This window comes from Odontesthes bonariensis, chromosome 8, assembly GCF_027942865.1.
Source record: "Odontesthes bonariensis isolate fOdoBon6 chromosome 8, fOdoBon6.hap1, whole genome shotgun sequence".
Taxonomy (NCBI): Eukaryota; Metazoa; Chordata; class Actinopteri; order Atheriniformes; family Atherinopsidae; genus Odontesthes; species Odontesthes bonariensis.
Window position 1 is genome coordinate 8,950,445 of NC_134513.1, and position 27,869 is coordinate 8,978,313.

The 27,869-nt window shown below is 38.5% G+C and overlaps 1 protein-coding gene across 4 annotated transcripts in view; it reads right to left on the reverse strand.

Annotated features, from left to right (window-relative positions):
- Positions 1–27,869, reverse strand: part of chrm2a (cholinergic receptor, muscarinic 2a) — a 79,147-nt gene that overhangs the window by 18,356 nt on the left and 32,922 nt on the right. For 3 of the 4 annotated variants that reach the window (XM_075471581.1, XM_075471583.1, XM_075471584.1), the window contains exon 3: positions 24,480–24,549. The exons of the other annotated variant lie outside the window; for it this stretch is intronic. The gene's annotated coding sequence lies outside the window, so the exon portion shown is untranslated. The remainder of the gene's footprint in view (positions 1–24,479; positions 24,550–27,869) is intronic. 4 annotated transcript variants of the gene reach the window in all.

Sequence of the window (27,869 nt, forward strand, 5' to 3'; positions counted from 1 at the left end):
GAGAATACCTCGTGCAGTCCACTTCAAAGGGAACTACTGGGCAATCGGAACGCAGCCTCTGTCAGACACCCATGCTGATATTTTATTGCTGTTATCTTACATTACTTGCCCTGCTTGTTTCTTTGGGATTTCATTTCTGTCTTTAGAGTTCCTGCTCTCCAGCATTTTTGGATCTTGTATTCTTTTGATAACATCTTTTGTCATGAACCTGACTGTTGTCTGCGTTCGGGTTATCCGTGAACTCAAGCATTTCTAATTTGGCACATCCTAACAGATTCTCTAAATAGTGATTAATTTATTTTTTTACGCTAAATTTCTTGTGCATTTAAATCCAGGAAATAGGTCCAGTAACTTAATCGAAGATTAGTCCAAAAAAGAACACAAGTTAGTGTATCTTTTTTCTTCTCTTCTAATCCATTAAAAATCTCCGGACTGCTCAGATTTTTCAGTTGTCCCTTCCTATAAATAAAACCAGATCTTGATTAGTTCAAACTAGCTCCACCACCAGAAAATACATCAGCAACCTGCCTCTTACTATGATGCATCAGCACTAATAATCCAGAAATGTCCAATGATAACACATCAGTGTGAGTGATCAAACCACTATATTTAATGTTCTAACAACATTTTTCTGCTCATGATTATGCATGTTTATTTTAAGAATTTCTGTTTTTGTACTGAAGTACTTAAGAATAAAAGTGCTTCTTCTACCTCTACGGTAACTTAATGGAAATAAACGGAAAGACATTTGAAATAGTATTCAGAGAACGTTAACTTTCATCCATTGAAGAGTCTGAGACTTTGCAAATGCTTTAGAAATAAATTACAGCACGCTGAGTCTGCCGCAAACAAATAGAAAGGTCACCTCGAAGTAATGTGGTGCAGTGGCGCCTCTGAATAATGAGGTCATGTTATGCAAGTGAGCACTCAGACTTTGTACAGACTGAGCTTCTGATCGTGCTACCGGCTCTCAGTGTTGACTTATTTTTATGACCAGACATTTTAACTCAGGACGATAAGCAATTATAACTGTCACTATTGTGTGCTTCGCTGAGGGAACATAATGTCTCCCCCAGAGGTTTAACTGCCACTCACAGGGTGTTGATAAGATACAGAGTACAGAGAATTAAGCTGTTAAGCAGGACTGTTCAAGGAAAACAGGCATTAAATGCTTTTAAAGCCACTGAATGTACAGTTTCTACATTCTATTAGTTTGCAGGCGTGACTACTTTTAAATTGTTCTTCTGTTGCTGTCAGCCTATTCATTGCATTTAAGGATCTGGTGAACATGAGGAGGGACACATCAGTATGTGTCTTTTCAGACAGGGATTTCACCAGAAAACATGTTATAGTTTGTCCACATCCCTAAAACATAGTTGTTACAATCCGTGGTTAGACATAATTATTCTATGTGAGGCAGCGTTCACATGACATCAAGGGAAACGCAACCCTTAAGTAGTACAAATATAAATTCATTAGCCATACACTTTTACAAAACACTGCAAAACAGATATAGTTATTCATCAATTTTATAGCTTTGTTGGAAAAAGTGTAGCAGAGTTACAATTATCTTAACTTTAATAGAAAATTTGCTATGGTTTGTGCTGTGGTGCGGCGTAGCTTTAACATGCTTGGCCGTGACACTGGCTTGCACTGCAGATTTAAAAAAAACAACAGGAAATTCAAAGTATTTCCTTTATGTATTGACAAGAACCTTTCTCTCAATGATTACATTTTGAATAGAGCATTTTGGTCTCAGTTTGATCAGTTTGCCTGCCTAAGCGCTCCTAATCGCTCTGCCAGCATCACTGTCACCCTGCTACTGTCCTGTCCTCACTGCTCTGTATGCGTCCTGCCTGTGATGTATCACACTGGCACCATACCTAGATAGAAAGCTGTGGTGCTCATTAAGATAGGGAAAGATAGCAAAAATGGAAAAAAGACGGGGTAGCGAAGGGAACGAGATAAAGCTTGTGCCTGTTGGATTTGTTCCACTCCATTGTTTCTGTATTTTACTGCCTACCCCTCCCCATCCCACACTCTGTCTTTCTCCTCTGATTCTGCATTTAACGACAAAAAAAAGAGGGCTGTGTTGCCCTTGAACAGGTTGTTTTGTTTGCAATATATGGCTTTTCACATAACAGTAAGTCACTGACAAACAAATATGCACTAAACTGATGGAGCAGATAAAGTATGTATATCCATTTTTTTGTGTTGATTAGATGCCGTGCCTGAACCAAAAGCCATGAGACTAAAACAAACTGTCAATTTCAGTTGCGTGTTATGGGACTTGCGGTCCAAGAACTACTGATGTATGAAGATTCTCTGTGGTTGTTCCCTTGTAGAGGGATCTGTCTGATGCTTGTAAAAGAAGCAACTTCAGCTGTGTCAGATAAGACAGGAATGCAGCATGCCAGAGCTGGTCACAAGTGGCCGTCAGCATCCTTGGCAGCAATCTACGTTCTGAAGCCTCATAGTGTCGCCGAAAATAAAGCTGACAGATGTTAATCCGCAGAAGTCAACCTTGATCGGAATAACAGATGTGCCATGACCAAGACTAAACGTGCTAAAACTTGACAGCCTGTCAAATTGTGTTGTTATAGAGACAGGCAATTTTGAGAAAATCCACTTATGTAGCCTTCCTGATTTGATTAGTATGTCACTGCCTCTCATTCGCGTGCTGATGAAAAGAGATTAGTGGCGAAGTAATGTGATACCTGACGAGCAATTTTTCATCTTTTCTTATTCACCTCAACACTCTCTTTACAGAGGGTTTACACCGTTTCTGACTGGTTTTCCATAATTTCTGATACCATTGATCTAATGCCTAAATCAAAGCCAAACTATTAAGAGGCCAGGTCATTGCTTCTTTCAAGATTAATATGATAAACTCCCATTTTCCAAATCTTTACTGAATGTCATATTCATTGCCATCAAATCTTCAGCCCTGTTACCTGCATTGCCTTGAAAGGCTGTCCCACCTGGAATAACCTTTCATAATGGCGTCTTTGAGATTTAAAAATATGTTTAGAGGGTCTTATTTGCTAAGAAAAAGACAACAGCATATGCTGTCAAAAGCAACTTGATTTTATAGGGAGAGAATGTATGAACCATTCTCAAAGAATACTTTTAGGTCTTAACATAGGATCATGTGATAAGGATAAGCTCTGTTCTCAGTATTCCAGGAAGAATAAGAAAAATGTGAAACTGTCCAAATTGGGTATATCTGTCTAGATATGTGACTAAAGAAAAAGGGGGGGGACACATTTGAAGGCATTCATGCACAACTAAACAATTACATTGTTGTACAATAACTGTGTAAGGAAGGTGGGAAAAAATGTCTTGAAAATTATGTTTGAAAGCAAAAAGTGTCAGCTATGTAATTAGCCCTCCTTCATCTGTCCTCCCCTTATTTTCAACATTTCATTCCCCTGAGCCCCGACTGACAGCTTTATTTTTCTTGAAAGGTATGCCACTGGACTTTTATTCTCAAACACCATTCCCTCTGCCATTAGAATGTGGCTAATTGGTGTTTCTCATTTGCTGGAGCAACAACAGTGCACCTAGTCCAACATCTCATCAAAACATTCTGCCTCGAGCCAATAAAGTCCCCTCAGCTAAACATTCATTAGCAGACCTGACACCGATGATGGTGATTTTGTTGACATTAGCGTATGACAAAGAAAGCAGCCCATGGCATCTTGCTGTTGTGTCTGATTTTTGTTATTTTGTCAATTTTTATGTCATTTTGCCTGTAGCCAGAAACTATTGAAAAGGCTAATCTCTTAAGCCACTTTCACCAATATGAGCATCTGTCAATGGCTGTGGTATATTGACTTGTATAACAAAGAACTGAAGCCGGAATGATGCATCATTTAAAGCTACCACTGCAGCTGCCATGGGATTTTGTAAAATTGTACTTTGCTTTTCAACATTCTGTTAGTGAATAAGAGGTTCAATCCAAATGTGGATAACTTGCAGCTGGTTTAGTGAAACTGACAGCTGAATGACAACTGGACTTGATTCTAACTAAGAGGGTCTTTAATAGAACAGATTATGTCATTTGACTGTGACAGAAATTGCATTGCAACTATGTACTATGTGGACATAAAAGGAAGAAAAAAAATCTATGGATGCTTCTCAGACTGAAGATATTTTAAAAGTTGAGTGACGTTATGAAGCTTCTTTGGTTTTTCACTATTTTCACACTATCTATTAGAACTAATGTCTGTATATAAACTGAGGTCATCTAAAGAATGTCACTGTGTCAAAACTGACAGCAGATACACAGTGTATCAGTGGTCATTACTGTGTCAGATAAAAGTACACGACCATAAGTTTTACATGTTTTACCAATAGGTGTCTGTTTACAATAGGTGATGAAATCTGCTGCTTCTGCATTTATTCTTTTTAAAAGTTCTTTGTAAACATACAGTAGCTTACACAGTAAAGATGAAAGCTTTCTTCGTTTTTCCTTATTAGAGTAAAACATGACGCAATTTTATGTTATGATGTCCAAGGTCCCTCATATGCAGCATTACCCATCAGCAATGGGGCGGAGGTTCCAGTATTCTAGTGGGTTTTTAAATTTGTTAGTGATTTGGCTGAAATGGAGAATATCCAAAAAGGAATGAATGCATTCAATCTCTCTCTGTGCATGTTTCTAATGTTTTATTCCATCGGTGTGATTCCCACTGAAAATGTCTGAGTCAACAAAACTAGGGAGAATATATTTACGGGGGGAATTTGCCAGCAAGCAGGAAAACAAACATTGCTGCAGTCAGTTCACAGGAAACAACAGGATAATTTATGAGCCAGGCCTGTGCAGAATCAATCCCAACAATGGCTGCAAACAATATGCCAAACTTGTGTTGAAAAAGCCTTATCTGTGCACCACCTTGCTTAACAATATTACTAAATTGACACTTGGTCAATAAGTCTGAGATGTATTTGGGGTAAAGTTAATAAAAGGCTTTGAGGGGGAGAAGTAAACTGTTTAACTACCCTAACAGAGAGGCAAGCACAGGTTCATGTGTTCATACCTTGTTTTATTTGATAGACTTGCCCAGAGTAGAGAGACAAACTGTGAGATTAACAAGGCCAGAAGGATCTGTGGGTTTTATCAGCATGCACAGCTGAGTCAACAGCGTATCAATGGTAATGCACATCATGGTCTTAAATAAAAGGTCGCATGTAAATAGAGATAACAGAAGGTGGGCAATGACTGAGCCCTGTTGTACTCCACGAGTTAGCTAAAGTGTTGAGAAGGTTATAAATTATTCAGATTGACCGAAAAGGTTCTTGACGTCATGTAAATATAGTTAGCCAAGAGTTTGTTAACGCACTGATCATGCGGATAACAAATGCATGACCTGGAAATTAACCATAAAAACAAATACTGCATGTAATCTGCTGTGGTAGAATCTTCACATTTAGCGATCAAGAGTAGGTCTCAAAGGACATAAAAGTTGCCATTTTCCTTCTATCCCATGAATGCAATTGGGCAGTAGTAGAGGCTGATCTGTAACTTAATCACAGGATTAATGGAACATACACATCCACCAATTCCTGGCTACCTGGTCACCCTCGTAGTAACCAAAATCATGAATTTGCCTCAACATCATGCAAGTGTTTCTGTGACTTTGAAAACTGCTACAAAATGCTCTTTTTCTGGCTCTTCTTGCTTTCCTGGTATGACACAGGTCGTATGGAACAAGCACAATCATTAGATTAAAGAGCAAGACATTCACCAGCAGTACAGATAGAGGATCGCACAAAGACTAAGGACACACTGCAATAACAATTACAACATGCACTGCAGCTTTAACTTGATGTCAGTCCATCTATGTGGTTTTAATTTGATCTGTGCTCTCCAAATGGAAATTTAATTGGTTTATTACCAAAGGAAAACTTTTTAATTAAGAAACTAAGGTGGAGTAAGGGAGATGTTGCATGTGAAACTGATATTATAAACCCTCCATTAATAATAAATGCTGAAAAATGTGTTTTTGTTCAGACTTTTTTTCATTCCACAAATCGGATAAGCGTGTTACCAGCAATAAAGGGCTAAATTTGACTGCAAATCCATAAGAAGCCTTCTCAAATGTCCAACAGAGACTGTGCTCACACTCTGAGTGCCTCAGTCTGACAGTGACAATGATAAATTCTGAAATTACAGTGAGTTCATTTCACATTTCTTTGTCATGGCCTGTAATTTACAGGAAAGATAATCATTTTGATCCCCTTTGTTGCAAGTCGATTCAGATGACTACCAGTCATGCACAAAAAAGGATAATTGACCAGAGTGAAAGGATGAGAATATCCTCGTCTCTGAAGAATAGATTCAAATCTGTCTCAGCTTATCATTATGCTGCAATCATGATGTCAGTCAAACGGTGAGAAAAGGTGAGAGAAGTAGCAGTAGTAACAAACACAAAAAGGTCAGTAAAGAAAGGAAACATATTCAGTGTTTTATATGGCACTCAGAAAGCTTTTCCCTCATGTTTTACTTCCTCCAAATGAATCGAAATAAGAATCTCAGTTTCGAATTTCAGTGCGACACACACCTTTTAATCTTGTTTCATTTACTGCCCACTCATCCACATGTGTCACTAATTTGAATTATCTTCATGCAGATTCACAATAACCAATACGAACGCAAAGGTACAGAGCAGTGTAATTGGGTCAGTACGGCGGACTGTTTCATTCGAGGAATGTGAGCAATCATTTTTTTCTTTTATTTAAAAGAAAAGTTGTTTTCAGTTAAAATAAATGATGAAACTCTGGGAAAGATGGGTTTGAACTGACTTGGGTTTAAACATACTTCTTCAATATTTTGCAAAAGTAGCTTTTGTAGGAAAAGATCTTATTTTATCTATCAATTTTATTTCAATAATTTTGCTTTTGCATGAAATCCATAGCTGGTGCTTTGTCATACTTTTCGACATCAAAGGTTTGTCAGGTTTCTTAGTAATATTGTGATTGTTTTCATTATCTGTACTTTATCCTTTCTGTCAAGGATCCAGAAAGAATAGAGGGCTTTTCTTGATTATTTTTAGACTAACCTTTACCATTTCTATGGCCATTTTCTATCCATTCAGTTGAAATGCCAGCCCAGAATATTGCATCTACGCAACTGTAAGATGTCTGATTCTTGCTCACGATGCACAAGCCCTGGTCAGGTTAAAGTTTCAGGGGAGCATGCGCTCGAAGGATATGGGTCTCCAGTGAAACAAACAAGCAAATAATAAGTGGAAGGGTTGAAATAAACTACATATATGAAAAAGTACCACCAACTACAAAAAGCAGGAGGAATCAATTTTTATTCTGGGGTGTTTTCAGCTCACGGTTTCTAAAACTTGCTCTCACAAACGTGACACACAGCAGTCGGGCTTGATTCTTTCTAAATGTGCAACACATCAACTCTGATCACAGCCACCATTTCACAGCTGCAGCCACTCAGTCATTAGATAATCCAGTGTGAAGATGAAAGCGAGAGACATCTGAAATGCACCTGATGTACTCAGTCATAGGTTCACGTGAAAAAATGAAAGCCGAGACTTTATTCACATACTGTATCTCTTTAAAGTCATGAGGGATTTTGCAAAAAATCTTTGAAATGTTTATTAGTTTATTCCATTAACAACATGGATGCTTTGTAATTAATCACCTGAAGCATATTTGCAGTTAATTAGAAAAGGAAGATTACTCAAATGGCACATAAAAACAATAGGTAAGGTCAGCTTTAATGAGGCATCAGCTCTTAATCATAAATAATTATGGAGAAAGGAAAAGGTTGATAAATAAGTGACATTTGATAAGAGTCACAATCCTTCAAAATTCATTCCTTGTAAATTCTTGGATAAACAATCATCAGATGTCAGATGAGATATAATCCCGGATTGATTTGACCTGAAAGTGTAAGTGGTCAGCTTATACATTTTATTGCCACGACATAACATCAGCCAATGACTCTCTGAGACAGAAAATATTAAAACTGCAACGAAGGCTGTAAAATTGTCCTTTGTTCTGTGTGTGTATTCTTGGGGTGAAACTCATCCTCATTGAAACTCAGAAAAATTTCAAAGGGATATTTCCAACTTTATTGTTGTCAAATTGTTGCTTGCATTTCTTCTGCGAAAACTGTTAACATAGAATGGTTAGCAAAAGTGACTTGGAAAGACAGTGATTGTGTAAGGATTGGGAAACAAAACTGCTAAAGGTCAAATTTTCACAACGAATCGTGATAAATTTAATGTTTTTTTTCCAACATGTATTTCTTGTACCAATGTGTCTAGCTGTGCCTAACCTTCAAACCAACCAACGAGTTTAATGTGCACACATTCACCTTTTAAAGGAGGTGATCTGGAGGAGCAATTCCCTTTAATTTTGGCTTTGTGTTGCTATTTGATTATGTTTGTGTTTTGAATTTATTTTATTGATGTGTGTTGTCTCTCTTGAACCTAAATTTTATGCTGTATTGATAATCCTTTCTTTCACATAAGCTTTCATTTATTTAATCCTATTGAGCCTTTTTTATGCAATTTGTCACTCGCTATAAAACCAATTGACTTTTAATACAGAATATGCCATATATACAAGAAATTGCTATTATTGGCATTGTGAAAGGGGCTATTTGGAATTAAACCAAGGAGTAATTTCCCAATTATTGTCCTTGGATCCTCATGCCCTGCATGTTTGTATATGTTTCCCTGTTCCAACATACTTCACTTCAATAGGCAACACTGCTTTAAACTAATCGAAACTGTGACAAAATACTGCAAAACTTAAAATCTACAAAGTTAAAGTGTTTGTGCTTGCAATTCATCTTTATTTGAGTTTTGGATGTTGTTATTCATGTCATCCATAATTCAATGGATTTCATCACAATCAGCATTCTTTTCCTGCTCTGCTGCCTCTCTCCCACTGCTGAATAAACACTTTCGGTGTGTACAAACTGGATTCAACGGTAAAAAACCAAAAGCATAGAAAAAAAAATAACGTGGAACTTGAAGACCCACTGAAATGTTTCCTTTGCAAGAACAAACCAGGGAGTTTGAGTCAACAATGACTTTGGTCTCTTTTAAAGACACAAATAAGCAGCTGCAGTCTCATATACAAAAAAAAAAAAATCGTAGTATCATCGACCATTTTTATCTAATTTTCAAAAAGGGAATACTGCTTTAACACAAAGCTAAATTCATTGAAAAAAATATGCAGCATGAATCACAATATTGGTGCAAGTAGGCAATTTTATTTCATAAAACAAATGGATGTGCTTGCATATTTTCCCATTTGTATACATTTTGAGCTTTAGTACCTGTGTTTTGATGTCTGCGTGTCATTTACTGTGCTTCTTTAATGCAAGCGATTTCCTGGTAGTAGTACTACTAGATGTCAGATTTTTACTTCTCTGAGCTTGTTTGTATAATTTAATTGGATCATCTAACGACTGAGTGCCTGCAGCTGTAAGATGGTGGGTGTGGTCATATCAATATGGTCTGGAAATAATGATCCATCAGTACACACTGAGTGAGATGTATCTGCACACTGAAGAAGACTTAAAGTGGGGACATTTGTTCTCCATTAACTCCCCTTTCATAATAAAAATGTCCGTGGCTTTTGGAGAGTTCAGAGAGGCGGAATTCTATTTCAGGGAAACGATAATACATTTTCTGCACTTACCATTAAAAAAAAGACAAGGTTCCCATATGAAAAAAATAAGATGAAGGTTGATATCTTCAGCCAGTATGGTTAATCTATTTTGAAACCTGCACTAAGCATACTTCCCTAAAGACTAAAAGGAGTCTACAGAAAGAGATTTAATTTGAGGTGGATAATGGAGGTTTAACGGTCCTTAAAAAAGCCTCCTATGTTGTTTGCTTGGTTTAATGCTTTTGATTTGTTTGTTTATTCTCTCTCAGTGTGATTTTCCCATGGCTCCCCTGTGGTGCGGCGCTAAATGAAGTGAAGTCTACACACATACACACACAAAGTGGCACTCTTGTTTCGCAGCAAGACGGGGGGTAGTATCCATCACTGAAGCTTCCATCTCAGGGGAGATGATTGATTTTTGGGGCTGGCCTGGATCACATGATAAATGTCACAGCTGAGGTGCATTATTATTTCTTTTTTTGGATTTTTAAGTGTCTGGAGATGTGGCATCTTTTTTTTTTTTTTAAAGTGAACCAAACAATGAAGGTAACACACTTTGTTGTGCCCAGATGGATGTGAATAATGGGCTTCTTGATGTCAGGCCGAACAGAATTTAGAATTAAAGAGACTTGACATGGTATTCATCATGCTCTGCAGACTCTCGATAGGATGTCCAAGCCAGTGGGGATCTGGCTATGACATGAAAGGGTGCACTTTCAAGAACTTTACTCATTTACTCAAGATTAAGATTGTTCGTATATATTGAATGTGCAGACACTCAGTTCTATGTAATTTGGCTTTTCAGATTCATGAACAACGAAAACCCATCTCTTTTAGCCAGCTCCCTCTCTGTCCCTCTCCAGCTCAGCTGTGTCCATCTCTTAATCAGATTAGGACATTACATTTGAGGGTGCTGTCTTAATCAGCGTAATAAAGGGTCACTGAGAGCATTGCTGCCCATTAGTGTCATTAGGCTGCAGCTTAAAGGAGGGATTTGCAGAATCTCCTTGATCACTGCTGCTCAGAGGAGGTGAGCATCAATCTCTCAGGTGAGAGTATTGATCTGTTTACTCCCATAAGAGCCTGCAGGACTCGTGTGAGTTTGCTACCACACAGGAGCTCTGAAAGGATTGTATCCACTGAAAAGGTTGCTGTTTTGTTGCGTAACAACTTAATTTCTGCTGCGTCTTTCTAGTTTAGGAAAGTAGTGCAGCAAGAATGCTCAGTTAAAACAGCTCACTTGGTAAATATTGCAGAAATGTCTTTGGGTTACATCTTTAATATGTATGCAGCGCTTTCTGGATGTGCATTTCTGGATGCCTTATCAATAAAGTGGGGAGTGCAAGATTACACAACTGGCAACAAATTTAACAAATCTGGATGAGACCTCAGTGTTGGGAGAGCAGATATTGTATTCTTTTGCTTGAATTCTCTTTTCCACAGAGGCAAATGGAATGGAAATGATAATTCCATCTGGCTGTGACCCAGAACTATGACTTTTGTTAAATGTGTTGTTATGGGGTGTTGCAATGACAGAGCACTGAGTGGCTTTAATCTACAGGCCTTGCACTGTCATTCTTTCATGCCACAGTGGGTTTGACAAACCAATGCTAAGAGCTGTGTGTGTAATGGCAGGAAGCGACCAGAAGCCCTGCCAGGCATCAGTCCAGTTGGATGACTGCTACTACACTCCAGGGGCTGGCATCAATATGCTTCACTCAGCTATGCTGCTTTTATATGGCTGAGGCTGAGAAGGAGGGGCTCTGCCAACTTGATTTATGGCCCCATATTAGCAGCTGCATCGAAGCCTGGACGTCGTCATCCTCCTGTAAATTTTAAAGGATGTTCTTAAAGAAGGTCTTGAGCAAATTTGCAGTTTAATTTTCAACTAAGAGTGTATGTGTAGATGCCCCATGATGCAGACCGAATGCCTCCTCTGTGCTACAGTATGTGTATTGAAATGAACAACCACAGGGTTTGTGGGCACAAGGCAGCTCACAATAAAAGAGAGGGCTGTTGTCAATGACCCCTTCAGTAGTAAAAGCAGCAGCACTGTGCTTCAAAGACTTTCCAAGCTGTATTGAGCAGCCAGACGGGCCAGACTTTAGTAATGGGTCATTGCACACTCTTAGAACAGAACTCCTCAAGGCATTTTATTCTACCAGCTTCCATCATCCGAGGATGGTTTTTCTCACTATAGATTTCACTGATGTAATTACCAAAAGTTCAGAGGTGCATATTTTATGAAGCACTGAAACTTTAGGCAAACTGGAATTGCAGAATAGTACTTTAAAATTAAATGTATTTAACATCACAGAATCCAAGATTCCATTATGAAATTAGAGATGTAGTCCATGTTTATAAGATAAGACCATTTGAATAAGCTGTTTTTAACATGACATTAGCTGACTAAACTGGTAGAAGCACCCATCGAATTGTGATAAAGCCACTGCAGAAATGTGGGCTCAAACAGCTTTTGATTTGCCGTTGCTGCAATCCCATCTTATACACTACATTGTCCAGCAACAGAAAATCTACTAGATGTAGGCTGCATAAATGAGAAACCCTAGGGCCAAACTGTCCTAGCCTTACTCTTAGCCTGGCTTTCTTCCCTCTCTTTAGAGGTTAGTCACTCTACTTGTGATTATGATTGGTCTTGGCTAATCGGAGGACACAGAAGTCAAAAGGTCTGCTGCATTTTCGAATCAACTGGTGTGTATTTGTGTCTTCAATTCTGAGTAATTTTTGCTTCAGAAAATCCCAAAAAATCCAATTAAAAAACCAATTGAAGCTGTGAACAGAATATGACATGATTGACATACTATGGGAATGTGTTTAAATCCCACTCTACTGTAATGTGTACGAGGGCATAGGTTTCTTTTCTATTCTAAAAACAAATTCCAGCAGGACAGTTTTTGTTTAAGAGATATGTTTACAAATCTTTTGCAAATTCTTCTGTCCTCTAAATATAGTTTTAACCATATATATGTTAACCAGAAATAAAAAAGTACTTTTTAAGGCCTGCGTTTCAGTTTTATGCCCCTAAAATCTGGAACAGTCTTCCAGAAGATGTGAGACAGGCCTCAACTCTGACAATGTTTAAATCCAGGCTGAAAACAGTTCTGTTTAGCTGTGCATATGACACCTGAAAGTATTTTATCTGCACTCTTCACTTTTTAATTAATTAATGATTATTTTAATGGGTCTTAAATTTCTTTCTTTTTTAATTTCTTTCTTTTAGTTTTTTTTATTCCTTTTTAATGATTTTATTGCCTTCTTGTGATTTTATGTAGCTGTAAAGCACTTTGAATTGCCCTGTGTATGAATTGTGCTCTATAAATAAAATTGCCTTGCCTTGCCTTGCCTTGCCTTCCTGGGTTCTGTCCTGGCAGAATCACTAAAATTATTGTTGCATTGGGCTGTATTGTAGCCTACCAATTAAGTTTGACATCTGTGACCTGTGAGTTTTACGTCTGGGAACCTCTGTCTTAGTCATAGAGTGCAATCTTGAAAAATGTGGAGTTCCATAAACTCATGAGCACTAATTAGAGTTGATCAGTTTTAAAGTATGTAGAGATGTGAATAAAACATGTCAGTATTTAGTTTTTTCACAGAGGAAAAGCATGTCAACTTCTGAGTCCTAATGCTCACACACATGCACTCACAAATAAAAGAAAGTACACGTAAAATATGTATTACTACTAATAACATTTCGCTCCCTTTGGCACTATTTTGTCACTGACAGAAGGCAATTTTACAGTCCAATTCAGGACTATAACTTGTAATTATTTGGTGGTTATGGTGTTATGATTTTGTCTGTGGCCTCTGAGACTCATTTGACAGCAAGAAAATGATTGAAGTCACCAATCTGCTTTTCAGTTGAATTATTCACCACACAGACAACTACGGTATTTCCAAAAAAGAAAGTAAAAAGAAAGACCTGAAATTCTTCATGGCTGCTGCTTGACAGTGAAATGCTTGTCATCTGAAATATTGGTCATGCAAACTAATGAAAAATAACTTCTACTATTGGCCAGCTGACAGGAGTATAATCATTGTCTAAACTGGGTGTTTTCATCTTTGCTGAAGTGAAAGCTATGGAGTAATGACAGCAGGTAATGCTTGTGGCCTCTTTTAAACAAGAAAAAAAAAAAATCAGATTAGAAGGAAATTACACAAAATTGTGCAAGGCTCTACTGATGCATGTATGAAATGTTCAAATTTGACAATATGTGGTGCTCCTCGTGGAATATTGATTAGACTAAAATATTTTTTTCCCCATTGCTGGCCCTCAAATTGACTGAGATAAATAGCTAAGGAGTAATGGTCGGAGAGACAGTAATCCTCCATTATGTCGCAGAGGAGAGACGGGAAGAGAGCATGTGAAAAATGATCAAACTGGGCAATGTTGATTGCATCCAGTTAATACAACGGGAGTGTGCTCTCTGAGTCCTGTCTGCATTGGACAAACCATAATAATATCCCTCAGGAGCAAAATCATCATAGTAGACACCAAGGAATCCTAACATAGCAACACAGTGTGATAATGTCTCACTATTCATGCTTTCGTATACCCAAACTATAATCTTGACCAGTGGTGTACAAAATGTTTGCTGCAATTGAATGTTAGAATTACCATTTAGGTGGATCCAATTTTGCTTCCTTTTTTTTACCAAGTACTGAGCTAAAATTATTAAAAGGGTTGTTGTCTGAGGGGCGAAAAGAAACAGTTCTTAAACTGATGTGATTTCTATGAAAGCATGCTGAATTATTGAGATTAAAGTTTTCTTGACTAAAAACTCCCTCGGACCACATGAAGGTGAACAGACAGATGGTAAAAAAGAGGATAATAAAACCCTTGAATGGAATCGTGTTTAGCATGGTGCCAGCCTAAGCATCTCTGAAAAAGTACCTGAACAATGTCCTGTTGCAATAGTGGGATTACTTCATATGATTAGCAGGGCCTCCGAATGAACCACGATGAATGTTGCTCATAATTTAGAGTGACGAGATGAGAAAGGTGCATGACAGAGATTAGAGAAGGTGAACTCTGGTGAGCTGTAAGCGCCAGACCCCCTCCCCCAAGCTAAAAATATACCCACTGGGTTTACAACAGGAGCTTATTTTCATAATGAGGGTCCACAATGCAGACTGTTCTTTTTATAAAGGCTGAAACAAGACTTAACATATAGTATGCTCTATCATTCTTGAATTTTTCTGGGCTTCTGTTCAGTCATTTAAAGGTTCACTTCCGAAATATTGATTTAATTTAGTTTACACTTGAAATAAAAAGACAACTGACTTTATTTGTTTTCCCACAGAAAGCAATCTGAAGCCATTTCTCTTTAAACAATTTTCTGTTAACGCTTTGATTTGCCATTGTTTACACCCACCTGACAAGTGTCCAATACTCCAATCGTTTTAGAGAAAATTGCTGTCTTTATCTGCTAAATGTTCCACTTTGTGCACCAGCCATTTGCTAACTTTGATACTGAGGATTAGATTTTTTTTTTTTTTTCTTCAGCAGTAAGTTTGGGGGCCACAAAACTAAAGCAATGGTCAAATGATGACTTTTGCTGAGAGAAATTACAGTCTTTGTAACATTGCCGCTTTGAGCAGCCCATTTTACACAACCAGTAAGGCTATGAGGATCGGGATGTCTGACCGTAAAAATATTCCAAAAAGAGACTTTTCCTGTCTAAATCAGTACGAGCCCCATTGGTGGGCTTAATTACTTCCATAAAGATAATTAGACTTTCTAAATAATGATAAAAAAAAAAAGAAAATCCATACTGTATTTGATTTGTCATCTGGATGAACTCATCATTTCACAAACCTTTGGCCACTCTAGTTGGCTTGTACAGAAAGTATCAAGACTTTACCTGGATGACTGACGTGCTGTCTCACTGAACAACTACATTGTACTTTAACCCCCTCTCTGCCTCTTTGCTTCTGGGACACCATTAATTCTCATCACATGTCACATGGACATTGACATTTCATTTGCTCTGCTGCACTGGGAATCACCTTAAATCAATTGCTAGTACCTGCAAGATGGCCAATCTTTCTAAACAGTCCTGCCCTTGGGGTAAATAAAAGGGAATATATTCCTCTTGAGATAAATTTGCAGTAACTTTAGCATGTAGATGGGTGTAAATGACACCCCAAACATGTTTATTTGTTTATCTTAATTAATTGCTGAAAAGTAGAGATCTCTTTACAAAACATGAACATTTCTCCCAGGTGCCATGTAATTGCTAAGTTTCTGAATTGGCCTGCGAGAAGTCATTTAGCAGGTGTGCATGTAATTGACTAACTGTCCACTAGCTAAGGCTATCCCAAACATCATACATTTGAAGTTATATATTAATATCATCATATATATTCAGTTGTGCTTCTCACATTTTATAATTAGAATCTGTTAAGATATTGGTGAAATTTTAATATTAATTAATGTCACTTTGCTTATTTTTGCTTATAACAAAACCATACTATACAGTGAATGTGTAAAGCAAAAAAAATCAATCTAACACCTAAACATTTCATGAATATTTATAGTAATGCAAACTGATGAGGCTTTACCGCAAACTATATTGTACTATAAATCAACTGTCTCGAGTGTTTTCATATTTTTAACTTTTCCCATGTTGTTCTTTTCAAGAAATGCTATCGGTGTCCAAGAGCAGGATGTGTTTGGTTGTGACCCTCAACCAGTGTTCAGTGCATTTCATGAAAGAGTGAACAAAATCAAGGCCGCTTTGCAAGAGCGGACCAAAAAGCGAGATCTCCAATGTGATACACAAAAGGTCTCTGAAGTCAAAATAGAAATCTCTAGTTTCTGTACTGCCAACATGCCAAGGAGAGAAATGAGCCTTTTCGTGGTAGAAGGTGGCAATCCATCAGCAATTTCCTCAGTTTATCAGCCTGCCCAAGTTGAAATGTGCAGTGATGTCAGGCATTAATCAAATGCTGACACTTCACATTCATGCCTTAGGTATGTATCCTCTTTTCCTGTCAGACTGGGTCATTGTCTTGGTGTTGCTCACTGGCTGAAAATTGAAACCTTCTAGGTGCTGGGCATGATGGAGTCATGGTAAAAGGGCAGCATTCTTAAAGTGGAGACACCATTGCAGTAAGAATCCAAAAAAAGCAGCATGTTAAGTCTTGTGCCTCAGCCATTTCATTATAATTTCATTTTCATAACTGTGTCTCAGAAGTGCTTTTAGAGGCTTCCCTCTCTGAGAGCAAAGAAAACACAAGAATGTCACACTTACTGTGCGTCTCTGTGCCAGGAATAATCCTGTCAGAAGATGCAGAGCGAGTAGGGAGCTTCCTGTGACTGACTTTTTTTGTCTCCTGTTCTCGACTCCCCCCTGGCCATTCATTCATTCTGTTTAGAAATCACTGAGTGGCATTGGTATGTTAAATCGAAACCCTCACAGGAGTAAGAGCTGTCATAAATTCAACATCTCGGTCACTTGTGATCTTGCGGCTGGCTAAACTCTCCATGTGTCTGTATTCATGTAAAAACATGAGAAAATGTAAAACGAGAGGCAAGAGGTTTGTCTGTATAGAACATAAACTGAAGAAAAAAGGCTGTTACAAATGTAAAAGCATGATTCTACTTTCACTCGTGGTTGATCATGACCTCTTGAATTTTTCAGATGGATGAATATCTGGATGCTAAATATAAAACGGAGCCAGATGTGACTCTAAAACAGTTGCCTTCATTTCCTCTCTCCTTCCAGAGGATATTTTCGATGTTCTATTGGTTAGACTCCATTTCGCCTATTTTGTTTTCACAGCAGGGCATTTCATTGAAAAAGAGAAGTGTTAGAATTTTTTATATATAAATGGAATTAAAGGGTGGGGCGTTGGGGCAATGTAAGTTACTCACATGGGAACGAGATGGTTGCTGTTATAGATGCTGCCACCAAATGGAGCCAGCCTTCTCTAATCCTAATTACCAAACACAGCATCTAGAAACTGCAGGTGCCAACTATTCAGAGACAAGTGAGATAACATAGGTAATGCAAGGGGCATTGGGGAAAAGCTGGATATGTATGAAGTGTCTGCAAAGATATTATTAAATGGAGAACAAAAAACACTTTCCAAGTGGAACTACATTATGTCAGCAAACACATCAAACCTCATGATGCTTTCAGAAAATGGTTTTAAAAACCATATTTGTGGCATTTACATAGGCCCAATCCCAAGACTGAAGTTTGGAGGTCACAGAAGTTATAAAATGTCTGCATTGAACTTGCTAGCTATATATATATATATAATATGTGTGCATCTGTGTGATATGATTTCTGGAAGTGTTCATTAGTCAATGCAGTGATTAAATGACAGAATCGTGCCTGCTTCTAATGTCGTGTCCCCTTAAGGACTGAAGATCACGGGCATTTGATATTGATTTTCAGCCATGAGCTTGGGTGCTCTTTTATGTTTTTTATGTTACTGGCCTGCTGCCAATTAACCTAATTAATTCCTCCAGCTGTTTCTTTCAACCGCCACTTACTTCTCCAACCTCTTGTTGCCCCATCCCAACTTTTTGGAGATGTGCCGCTACCATCAACTTTGAGGTGAGTGCATTTTTTTTCATAAAATTGTCAAATGTCTAACTTTCAACAATAGTTTTTTCTATGTTCTACTGAGAATGAAATGTTGGTTTCTGAAGTTTGCAGATCCTTGCATCTTATTTTGACATATCTGTTTGGCACTGTGTTTCAGCTTTTTGGAACTGGGCTTGTTCTTACACTTGTTCACATAGTTGGAAGCGGTTATCTGAGTAATTAACACAATTACTCAATCACAAAAGTTTCAATGCTTAATGTAACCCAAGATGCAGAAACTGAAGGAAATCCAAGGCACTCTCCTTTGGAGAAAGTTAAAAAGCCTTTATTGTGATGGCTTGGTCATACTAGACATTAAAAAGACCCCAACGCGTTTCGGCAGTCATGCCTTCTTCAGGGAGTCAGAGTTTTTTTTTGCTTAATGTAACCCTTTCCCATCAATCTTTGATGCACAGGGAAGTGCTCAACTGCTGTATATTGATAGTTATCCTTCTGCAGCTTTACCTGATGCAACGGCTGCTTAAAAAGTGAATTGCAAAAGAAAATCTTCATCGATATAGTGCTGACTCATGAAAATGTGCACAATTTCTATAAGAAAGTTGCAGTGAAGGAGGAAGATAGAACCAAACTCACAAGGATAAGAATGCTGTTTTTCACTTCCTTTTGTATGGTAACATCACGAGCTTGGGAAAACATCTGAAAATGAAACTTTGGAGGTACCCACTGTGTTCTAAACTGATGCAGCGCCTCCTGAGCAAGCATAAAAAATCCTTGGTAGTTGGAGTAATTTTGTCCAATCTGAGCTTATAGGAATGATGATAACTGATGATGACCACTTAACTGGCTGGTACTTTTCTAAGAATGCTAATGAGTCACAGATTAAAATTTAAAGTTGGTCCAATTGATTTTTTTTTTTTGGTCAGCTATTTTAGAATAAGAAACTGGCTTGATTTAATGACACAACTTAAAGGCTAATTATTCAGGTTGCATATTTTTCACTTTAGGTTGTTTCGCTTTGTTTTAATATTTCTTTTTATGATCCGGCCCTCCACGCCACTTATGAGCGATGTCTGAGAGTTTTTGGTCAAGTATCTCTTACACAGAGTTTTGACCCTTTCAGGAGCAACTTAAAAGCATTAGCGCCAGCAGTTAAAAGCATGGGATTTGTCAGCAGCAATGTAATTACTGTTGGCAAGTACTCTCTCTTTCACACAGTTCATGAAAAGCATGAGAATTCATGCAGAAAATTGCATTTTTTTTGTTTTTTTATTTTACCCACACACTGTCAAGCTGTAACATGTATGCAAATACTGGCACCTGAGAATCACTTCATTACTACTTTGGATGAAATACCAAATGTCTTGTAATAAAAGATTCTTTGATTGTTTAATATATATAGCATATAGAGTCACTAGTATGCACTGTGAGGTAATGTGTGTCTTTCCATGAGTTTATCTATTTGAATGGTAATGATGTGAGACGGCAGCCTTACTGTGTTCCTCTTGCTAATGCTCAGACAACCAGCCACGCATTATGTTGGCTCTTACATCATTTGCCTCCAGGGGGGTTAAGAGTGTAATACCTTTTGTCGTTACAGTGCCAGAATGCCGTGCAGATTGATACATTGCTAATGTCCTTTCCTGGTTGCTATTTGGCAATGCCCTTTATGTCACTGCATGGAAATTCACACACAGCTTTGTCCAAGGCATGCCTCCAGACATTCTGGGGAAATAGTTTCATCCTGCAAATTCATATACTCTTATACCTGAATGATTGTATGAGTATTTTTCTCTAAGTAGTCTGAAAGGACTTAAAATTTCAGGGAAAGTTTCAGGGAAATCTCAAAGAGGGTTTAAGCAAAGCCATTTCAAAGAGACAAACTGGAAAAACACGAGTAATACAATTCATATTTTATGCAAGTCTCGACGACCTTGAACAAAAAATAAATAAATCCTCTCCAGAGGCTGCATGCCTCAATCTCCTAAATTTGCACAGAAAAGGGACTGATTGTTTCCTCAATTTTAAAGCAACAAAACTGCTTTCATTATGGTAAATAATGTTTCCATCTGTCCTCTTTCCTCCCATGATCCAGCGAGCATTTCGTCTTCAACACCCTTGAGAATGTTCTAACCTCTAAATGCACATAGAGTAAGTGGCAAGCAAGAAAAAATTAAACTTCTGAAGGAGCTCACGGCAAAGGGAGACAGTTGCAGTCTTTGTGGAAACTTCCTCATTGCCACATGCTGTCACTTGGTCAATTTCAACAAGCATAGGGAACTGCTCTACAATTGCAAAATATCAGTCATCCCTCTATGGCATGAATCCCAAGCAGGTGATTCATGTTCAAGTTCAACCTTGATACATTTCCCTTTTCTTTTTTTTTCTTTTTTTTCTACTTCCAGTCTTTCTTTGGCTTCTTTCACTGTGCTATCGTACTAGCTCATTACTCATTGAAAGTACTTGTTTAAGGTTAGGAAAACATCATGGTTATGCATTCAAATAAAAACTTCAAATGACTACATTTTATTGCTGAAGCTTCCCTAATAATTCCCATGTTGGCATGGCGATAAGTCCTTGGACTGTTCAGGAAATCCTGCACATCCAAAAGTGACACTTTGGGGGGGGGGGTATCCTCTTCATATAAAACTAAATTCTAAACTAAATAAGACATCAGTATGTGATGAGTTGGGGGTGAGATCCATCCTTTTATTTCTTTCATCTCTCTTAACAATTTGAGTGGGACTGATGGATGTGACGGGAGACATAGTCTCCCAAATGTATCCTCGTGGGATAATACTTAAATTCACCATTTAGTCATATGGCAAAGTTAAAGGGGAACTCCGGGGCATTTGAAGCGCATTTCCATTGCTAGAGGTTGTCAAATACTGATAGTAGGACACAGAGAGGTGCAAATCTGCGCTCCCTGTGTGGAGATCGCGCTGTTCGCACACCCTGTCATGCGAGGCTAATACGTGGTGGCTAAGGGGCAAGAGCTAACCCTTCCACGTAAAACAACAACTTGCACACTGCAGAAACGTCACACCACTTTATAAACCATCCGACAATAAAGTCACAAGCCTTACCATCAAAACCATATGCATGGTTCTCACATTACTGGCATGGGGACATTACAAAACAACTTTATAAACAGCATGTAACTCACCGGTTAGTTGTACGCTCGCGCATGTGAAAGCCCAAAAGAGTCGATGGACGATAATCCCATATACAAAACAATTATCTTCTCTAGAAAAACTGCGTTCAAGTATTTAAAACATTACAAAAATACATGCCCAGTAATATTGTTTTAATGTTTTAAATTCTTGAACACAGTTTTTCTAGAGAAGATAATTGTTTTGTATATGGGATTATCGTCCATCGACTCTTTTGGGCTTTCACATGCGCGAGCGTACAACCAACCGGTGAGTTACATGCTGTTTCTAAAGTTGTTTTGTAACGTCCCCATGCCAGTAATGTGAGAACCATGCATATGGTTTTGATGGTAAGGCTTGTGACTTTATTGTCGGATGGTTTATAAAGTGGTGTGACGTTTCTGCAGTGTGCAAGTTGTTGTTTTATGTGGAAGGTTTAGATCTTGCCCGTTAGCCACCACGTATTAGCCTCGCATGACAGGCTGCGCGAACAGCGCGATCTCCACACAGGGAGCGCAGATTTGCACCTCTCTGTGTCCTACTATCAGTATTTGACAACCTCTAGCAATGGAAATGCGCTTCAAATGCCCCGGAGTTCCCCTTTAAGTAACAAGTAGCGACCTACATATATATAGCAAAGGCGGTAATGTTACAGTTTATGTTTTTAAAACTGAAATTTCAATTCTCATTTACTGTAAGCTCAACCAATAAGCTCTTCTCAATGTAACGCTAACCATGCTTCAACCATTTATTTTTTATTACCATGATTTTTCATTGACCTCACTCACGGTTGTTTTCTGTAGACTGTTTTTACAGAAGTAAAGATGGAGTAGATGAATGCACTTGACCCATTTAGACGTAAATGTTAGGGTTCTTATACACCAATATGACATGAAGAGCCAGCAGCAATGAGAGGCTCTCTACTGGGTCTCCAGCTTCTCAAGCGTCTGCTTAAACAAAACAGCACTTGAACACATCGCAAAGACAACTCCCAGCTGCCGGGCACGGCATACACTCTATGCCTGCACAAGAAATATAACTTGTCAGTGCAGAAGGTGGCAGTAGAAGGCACCCCTATGGATGTACATGAATTACACAATTAGGGAAACCAGAAGACAGCATAAATTGAGTAGAAGAAAAATGCCAAAGTCATATCCAAAAAGCCTGTGGGTCACTTTTTTCCACCACTTTCCCGTGTTACATGTTACTAAAGTGGTCAAACAAAAGACTAGCTGGAAAGTGGGATGTTTTTCATCGTCAAGGCCAATAAAAAGGAGGAGGTTGATGGGTGCAATTTGCAATTTACACCACTAGATATCACTTAATCCTTCATACTGGACTTTTACATTTTTTCATGAGCCCCATGAATGGGGTTATCATGGCACACTTCATAAATGGATGTGTCCGTGTATGTTTAGTAAGGATAAGGCATGCATTACACTGGTTGAAACAGCAATTTGAAGATTTCAGATTTGGAAACGTGTGCAGTAAATAATGCCTGACAGAAATTTCAAATTGGATTGGACAGTCACATGCCACAGCTGTATCAATTGCATATTTAGAAATGCTACCTCTCTAATACAGCCAAAAAGAAAAAGAGCTGTAATCAACAGTAATTAGTGTTTCCAAATGCAAATTATTTCCAGAGCTTTGTGTCACTCTTTATGTTAAAAATATTTGTCATTAATTGGTGGTTACCAAGAAATTTTTCTCCCCTTCTGCTGTGATGCATGTTGAAGCGAATAGAGGCCAGGAAGTGAGAAACGCCTCAGGTGGCTATTTTTGGCCCTGCCTTTAGGCCATTCACATTCTCTAATTGTCCGAGTCAACATGTGACAAAAGATGAACAGCAGTCCATCAGCCAGCAAGGAAAGCAGCAGATACTGCTAGCATGCTTCACACAGCGGAAGAGAGTGGTTCATATGTTGACATTTACAACCTAATTAAAGGCAAGAAGGGAAATGATCCGCACAGGGTCAGAAACTCATTACACACAAAACAAACACAAGTATACAAGCACATGCACACACAACAGCCTACAGAGTGGTTAGCCAATCTGAACACATTTAGCGAAGCATCACTAATCCCACCCAGCTGGAAAACCTGCTCAATCCCTCGATGATTGAAATATATTTCCTTGTCAGAGAAATTCATACCTGCAATATCAAAGATATATGCACATACATTTCCCCTGTCCCTCATGCATTTTGATTGAGAGCTAAGAGGAGAAAGATACATAGTTTACTAAATGTATCTAAGATGTGTTTCTAAATGGAACAAACATATTATAGGAATATATCTGCACATCATCATTATGCGTTCACCAGCACATACTAAACAACCCAAGGCTGAGCAATCTGCTGTCACATCTAATTTATCAAGTATGGGCGTGTCTCTCAACCTCTTGTTTGACTTTTGCTGGCAACAGTGAACTGCACTGCTCATTTGACTTTTTTCATGATATAATACTGACTAGATTTGCAATAATTTCACAAATAGATGTAAATCAGTGCAAATATCTCACTCGAATTAAATCAGGTTATATTTTGCTTTATGGAGTTTTTGGTTTCTTTCAGAGTATCACGCACTTTTTTTGTGTTTTGAACAGATTTTGGAAACCACAAAGTCCGCACCAAACGGAGCTATTATATTATATATTATTCTCCTAAACAAAAACCCCAGGTTTCTTTATTAGTCCAGAATGCAGCGAATCATCTGATATTTGATAAGAATAAAAGGGCAAATGTTACTTCATTAATGACTGAACTCCACTGGCGACCCATGGCTGCCCTAACCGAATTCAAATTATTAATGCTTGTCTACAGAACGGCTTCAGGGTCTCCACCCTGTATTCTGAACACAGTCATACAGGCTATTATATCTTTATCTGCCATCCCTACACACAAGGCAGTCTCAATCCAGACTGACTTTGAGGCTCAGGTACTAAGTTAGTTATCTGTTACTTTGGACATGCAGTGGGTTGCAATTTGCAATTTGTGCCACTAGATGTCCCCACATCTATCACACTTCACCTTTACCAACATCCACATGAAACACTTATGTGGAAAAAAAAAAAAAGAATAAGAATCTGCCTTGCCTTCTGCTATTCCTGATCCATCAGGCGAATGGATGTCAGAGCAAACTGGGCCAGATGAGGTGGTATATTCCTGAAATAAAAGACGTACAGTACAACATTGTGAGTCTGTTATCTATGTGCTTCTGTTTCTTGCTTCTGAATGTATGTTTCTTGTTTTTTGTCTTGTATTGGTGTGCTCAGGACATTGTTAAGGCTGCAGACTGTGTGAACACCAGCCAATAACAGCACAAGAGAAACTGTCAGTTTAAATGCAATGTGCGCTTTGGTAACGAATATGTGCTTCACACACACTTGTGCTCCGTCAGCAGAGAAGGACTATTACATAAAATCAGATGATGCAGCACCTTTTCATGGGGTTAAATTGAGGTGTGCAGAGGTTTGGTCGTGTCCTGTTTGTGCTACAGAACGTAACCACTGAGTTACAGCTTGTGATTGACTTTTTATTCTTAATTTACTGCTTTGCTCTGGAACTGGTCATAGCTTGTCTGTCATTACCACCACTTACAGCCAATTCTTCCTGGTTGAGCCATGAAGAACTGGACAAATGAGGAATGCAGTGTTTGAAAGCAATAACTTAAAATACTAACCTAGTCCGCCTTTATAGAGTTAGGGGCTAAAAAGAGCAAGTTACAAAACTGACAAAAACAGCTCTTCGCGGTATAAGAAAAAAATAGCATTTTTTAATAATAAAGCATGTAGACCTCTTCTGTAGCAGTTAAGAGACATACTGAATGAAATTATGAACCTGTAAAATAAAATCGCACAGGATATTGAAATAAGAGAAACACAATATATTCTTCCGTCTGCTAGGACTGCGTCTCCACTCGCTAAGCTACAGTCATAAAAATGTAATTTAAGTTTTTTGCTTCAAACATTTAAACCTCATAATATAGTCAGCCACCCATAACCACATATGCAAATACTGTATCTGTTATGATAAACCATGCTGTGTTTAGATGCAAAGCCTCCTGTTCTGTTCAGAAAAGAGAAAATATCACTCAATAAAACAGGTCTTTGGTTCATTGTTGCTCTTGTTGTCTCACTGCACCATTCACTATTCTGAAAATTGATTTACAACCTGTATGTATTGATCAACATTTTTCTTTTCTTGTTTATTTTGTGTGTGTTTATAATTTGCAACTGGCTTTCCCTATCTGACTTTATGGGTAATTGGCTATGAAGCACATGGAACCAGGGACCTGCAGATACAACACAGGCACGGAAGAGAGTGCAATCACTGAAGCATGTCAAACTTTTTTTCTTCTTATCCACCATTCATTAAAGTATATCGTTTAATTATTAGTTTTGTGCTTTCCTTCCTCTCAAATGCTCTATAATCTCTCCAACCACCTCTTCTGTTTCATATTTTTGTGCTCCACCGGCTGTGCAGGTCTCTCCTGCATCTAATTTCCTTCCTCATTCAAACTCCTACTCTGCCTGAGTGTGAAGCTATATCTCGATTACACCTCTGGAAATGCCTGTGCAATTTCCTGGAAGATTATACTGATGGATTTATCCAATATCAATCACAGCCAATGTGGATCTCAAAATATCCCTCAGCTTCTGGAAGGAGGTGTTTTTGAGTAGTGGTCATGGAGCTCACGAGAAACGAAAGTCTTTTTTCCCTCATCTCTTTTCCTTTATTGGTGGTTTCTTTGCCAAAATCATGGTCAAAGTTGTATGTCTTTCATTCAAGTTAAACATGCATGTTAAAAATAGATATCGACCCATGACTGGGAACTTTACAGCTATCACCTCAGATGAAATAGAAATTGTCTTCATCTCGTTCAAGTAAAACTTCTCTTTCTCCCTTAAACAAGCTGCTTTGAAAGATGTCACATTCCTCTGACCTCAGGGCATTATTACCCTGTAATCATGTGTCGCTCTGCATGGCTACATTTGTTATTTCTCTTTGACAGTCTAATGTTAGAAGAAAGCAATTTTACCTGATGGATGATCATAAGACGGGGAGAGGCTGTATCAGCTTCATGCTTCACCAGTGAATTATGCACAACAAAATCTCATAGATGCTCAAAGTAGCTGCCCACAATGCCTGCCTTCTCAAATACAATACTACTCTGTCGGCTTTACCTGCTGGGTATAATTCCAAGAGCTGTGAGGACTTCTAAGCTTGTCAGAATGTGCATGAGGTCTATTCATTATCGTAGTATTTACCCATACTCTTAAATCAAAAAGGCTGTCAGTCCTTGCCATAACGCTATGAAAAATTGTCGACTTATTTTCAAGAGGCATAGCTTGGGCGACTGATTCATGGCTTTCAGGCCATTCATGATCACAGAAATCAATCTGAGCTGCTCCTCTGTCCTGCACTTTGTCTGTTGGCAGCTATAGGGATAACGTGTCAAAGTGGGCCCCCTCAATCTTGTCACTTTAAGTGCAATCAATGCTGCTTCCCCACCAACCGAACACCTCTGAATATCAGCCCCCCTTCCTCTCACACTGGGGTTGAACATTTCGATCGATTTCTGACTTTAGGCCAAAAAACATCTGCAGAGGCAACAACAAAAAGCGGGGTAAAACTAAATGCTTCACAATACACTGTAGTGACCACAATCTGCAGTGAAAACAGAATGGAATTCTCTTTCACCATCGAGCCTGCAAATGTTTGTTTGGTCTAAATGTTACATACTTCCAGTCTCAGAAAACAGAATACAACACACTGGTCAGACTGAGCATGCATTCGCAGGGAATTCCTCTGGGAGTCATAACAAAACAAACTGCAATTCAAACTAAACTCACTCAAGCATATCAAACCCCACATTACAGCTCAATTACAGCTACAACACAATTGGCTTAAGAAAATGTTGTTATCTTTTAGCACACTTTTCCTGCAGTGTTTTCCATTGTGAATATGTTGTCCCGAAGCCCCATATATCACTGTGGAGAATTCTCAATGTATGGCCTGCCGTCTGCTTTCAGACAGCTCCAATCCATAAAAGCAAGCCTCTGGCCAACGCATCTGTAAATTAGTCCATCTAAAAAATTCAAGAAGCTCAGAAAGAGGCTCGGTGTGTGGATGTAGGTGCTTGGCCTGGGAAACGGTTGTATTAATTGCCAGGGGGATTAAAAGCATAGACCCTCACTTCCTCATGCATATTTGACACTTCTAGCGGTGTGCTCGAGCCCCTGTTGTTGCAAAGGGTTGATGTTTGGAGCTGTGCTGCATGCATATGAGATATAAAGTTATGAGTGGGTGTGAAGTAAGCACATCGTCGTGCATCTGTCTGAGCTTGTGTGTCCCCTCTATTCTTTTGAGTGAGTGTAGGGCTGTGACCGCTCCCCCTATTCTGGCCTTAAAGGCTGTCGCTGCCCTCTTGTGTTAGTCTGTGCCAGGGATTTTAGCTCGCTCCACACAGAACTGCCAGTCCT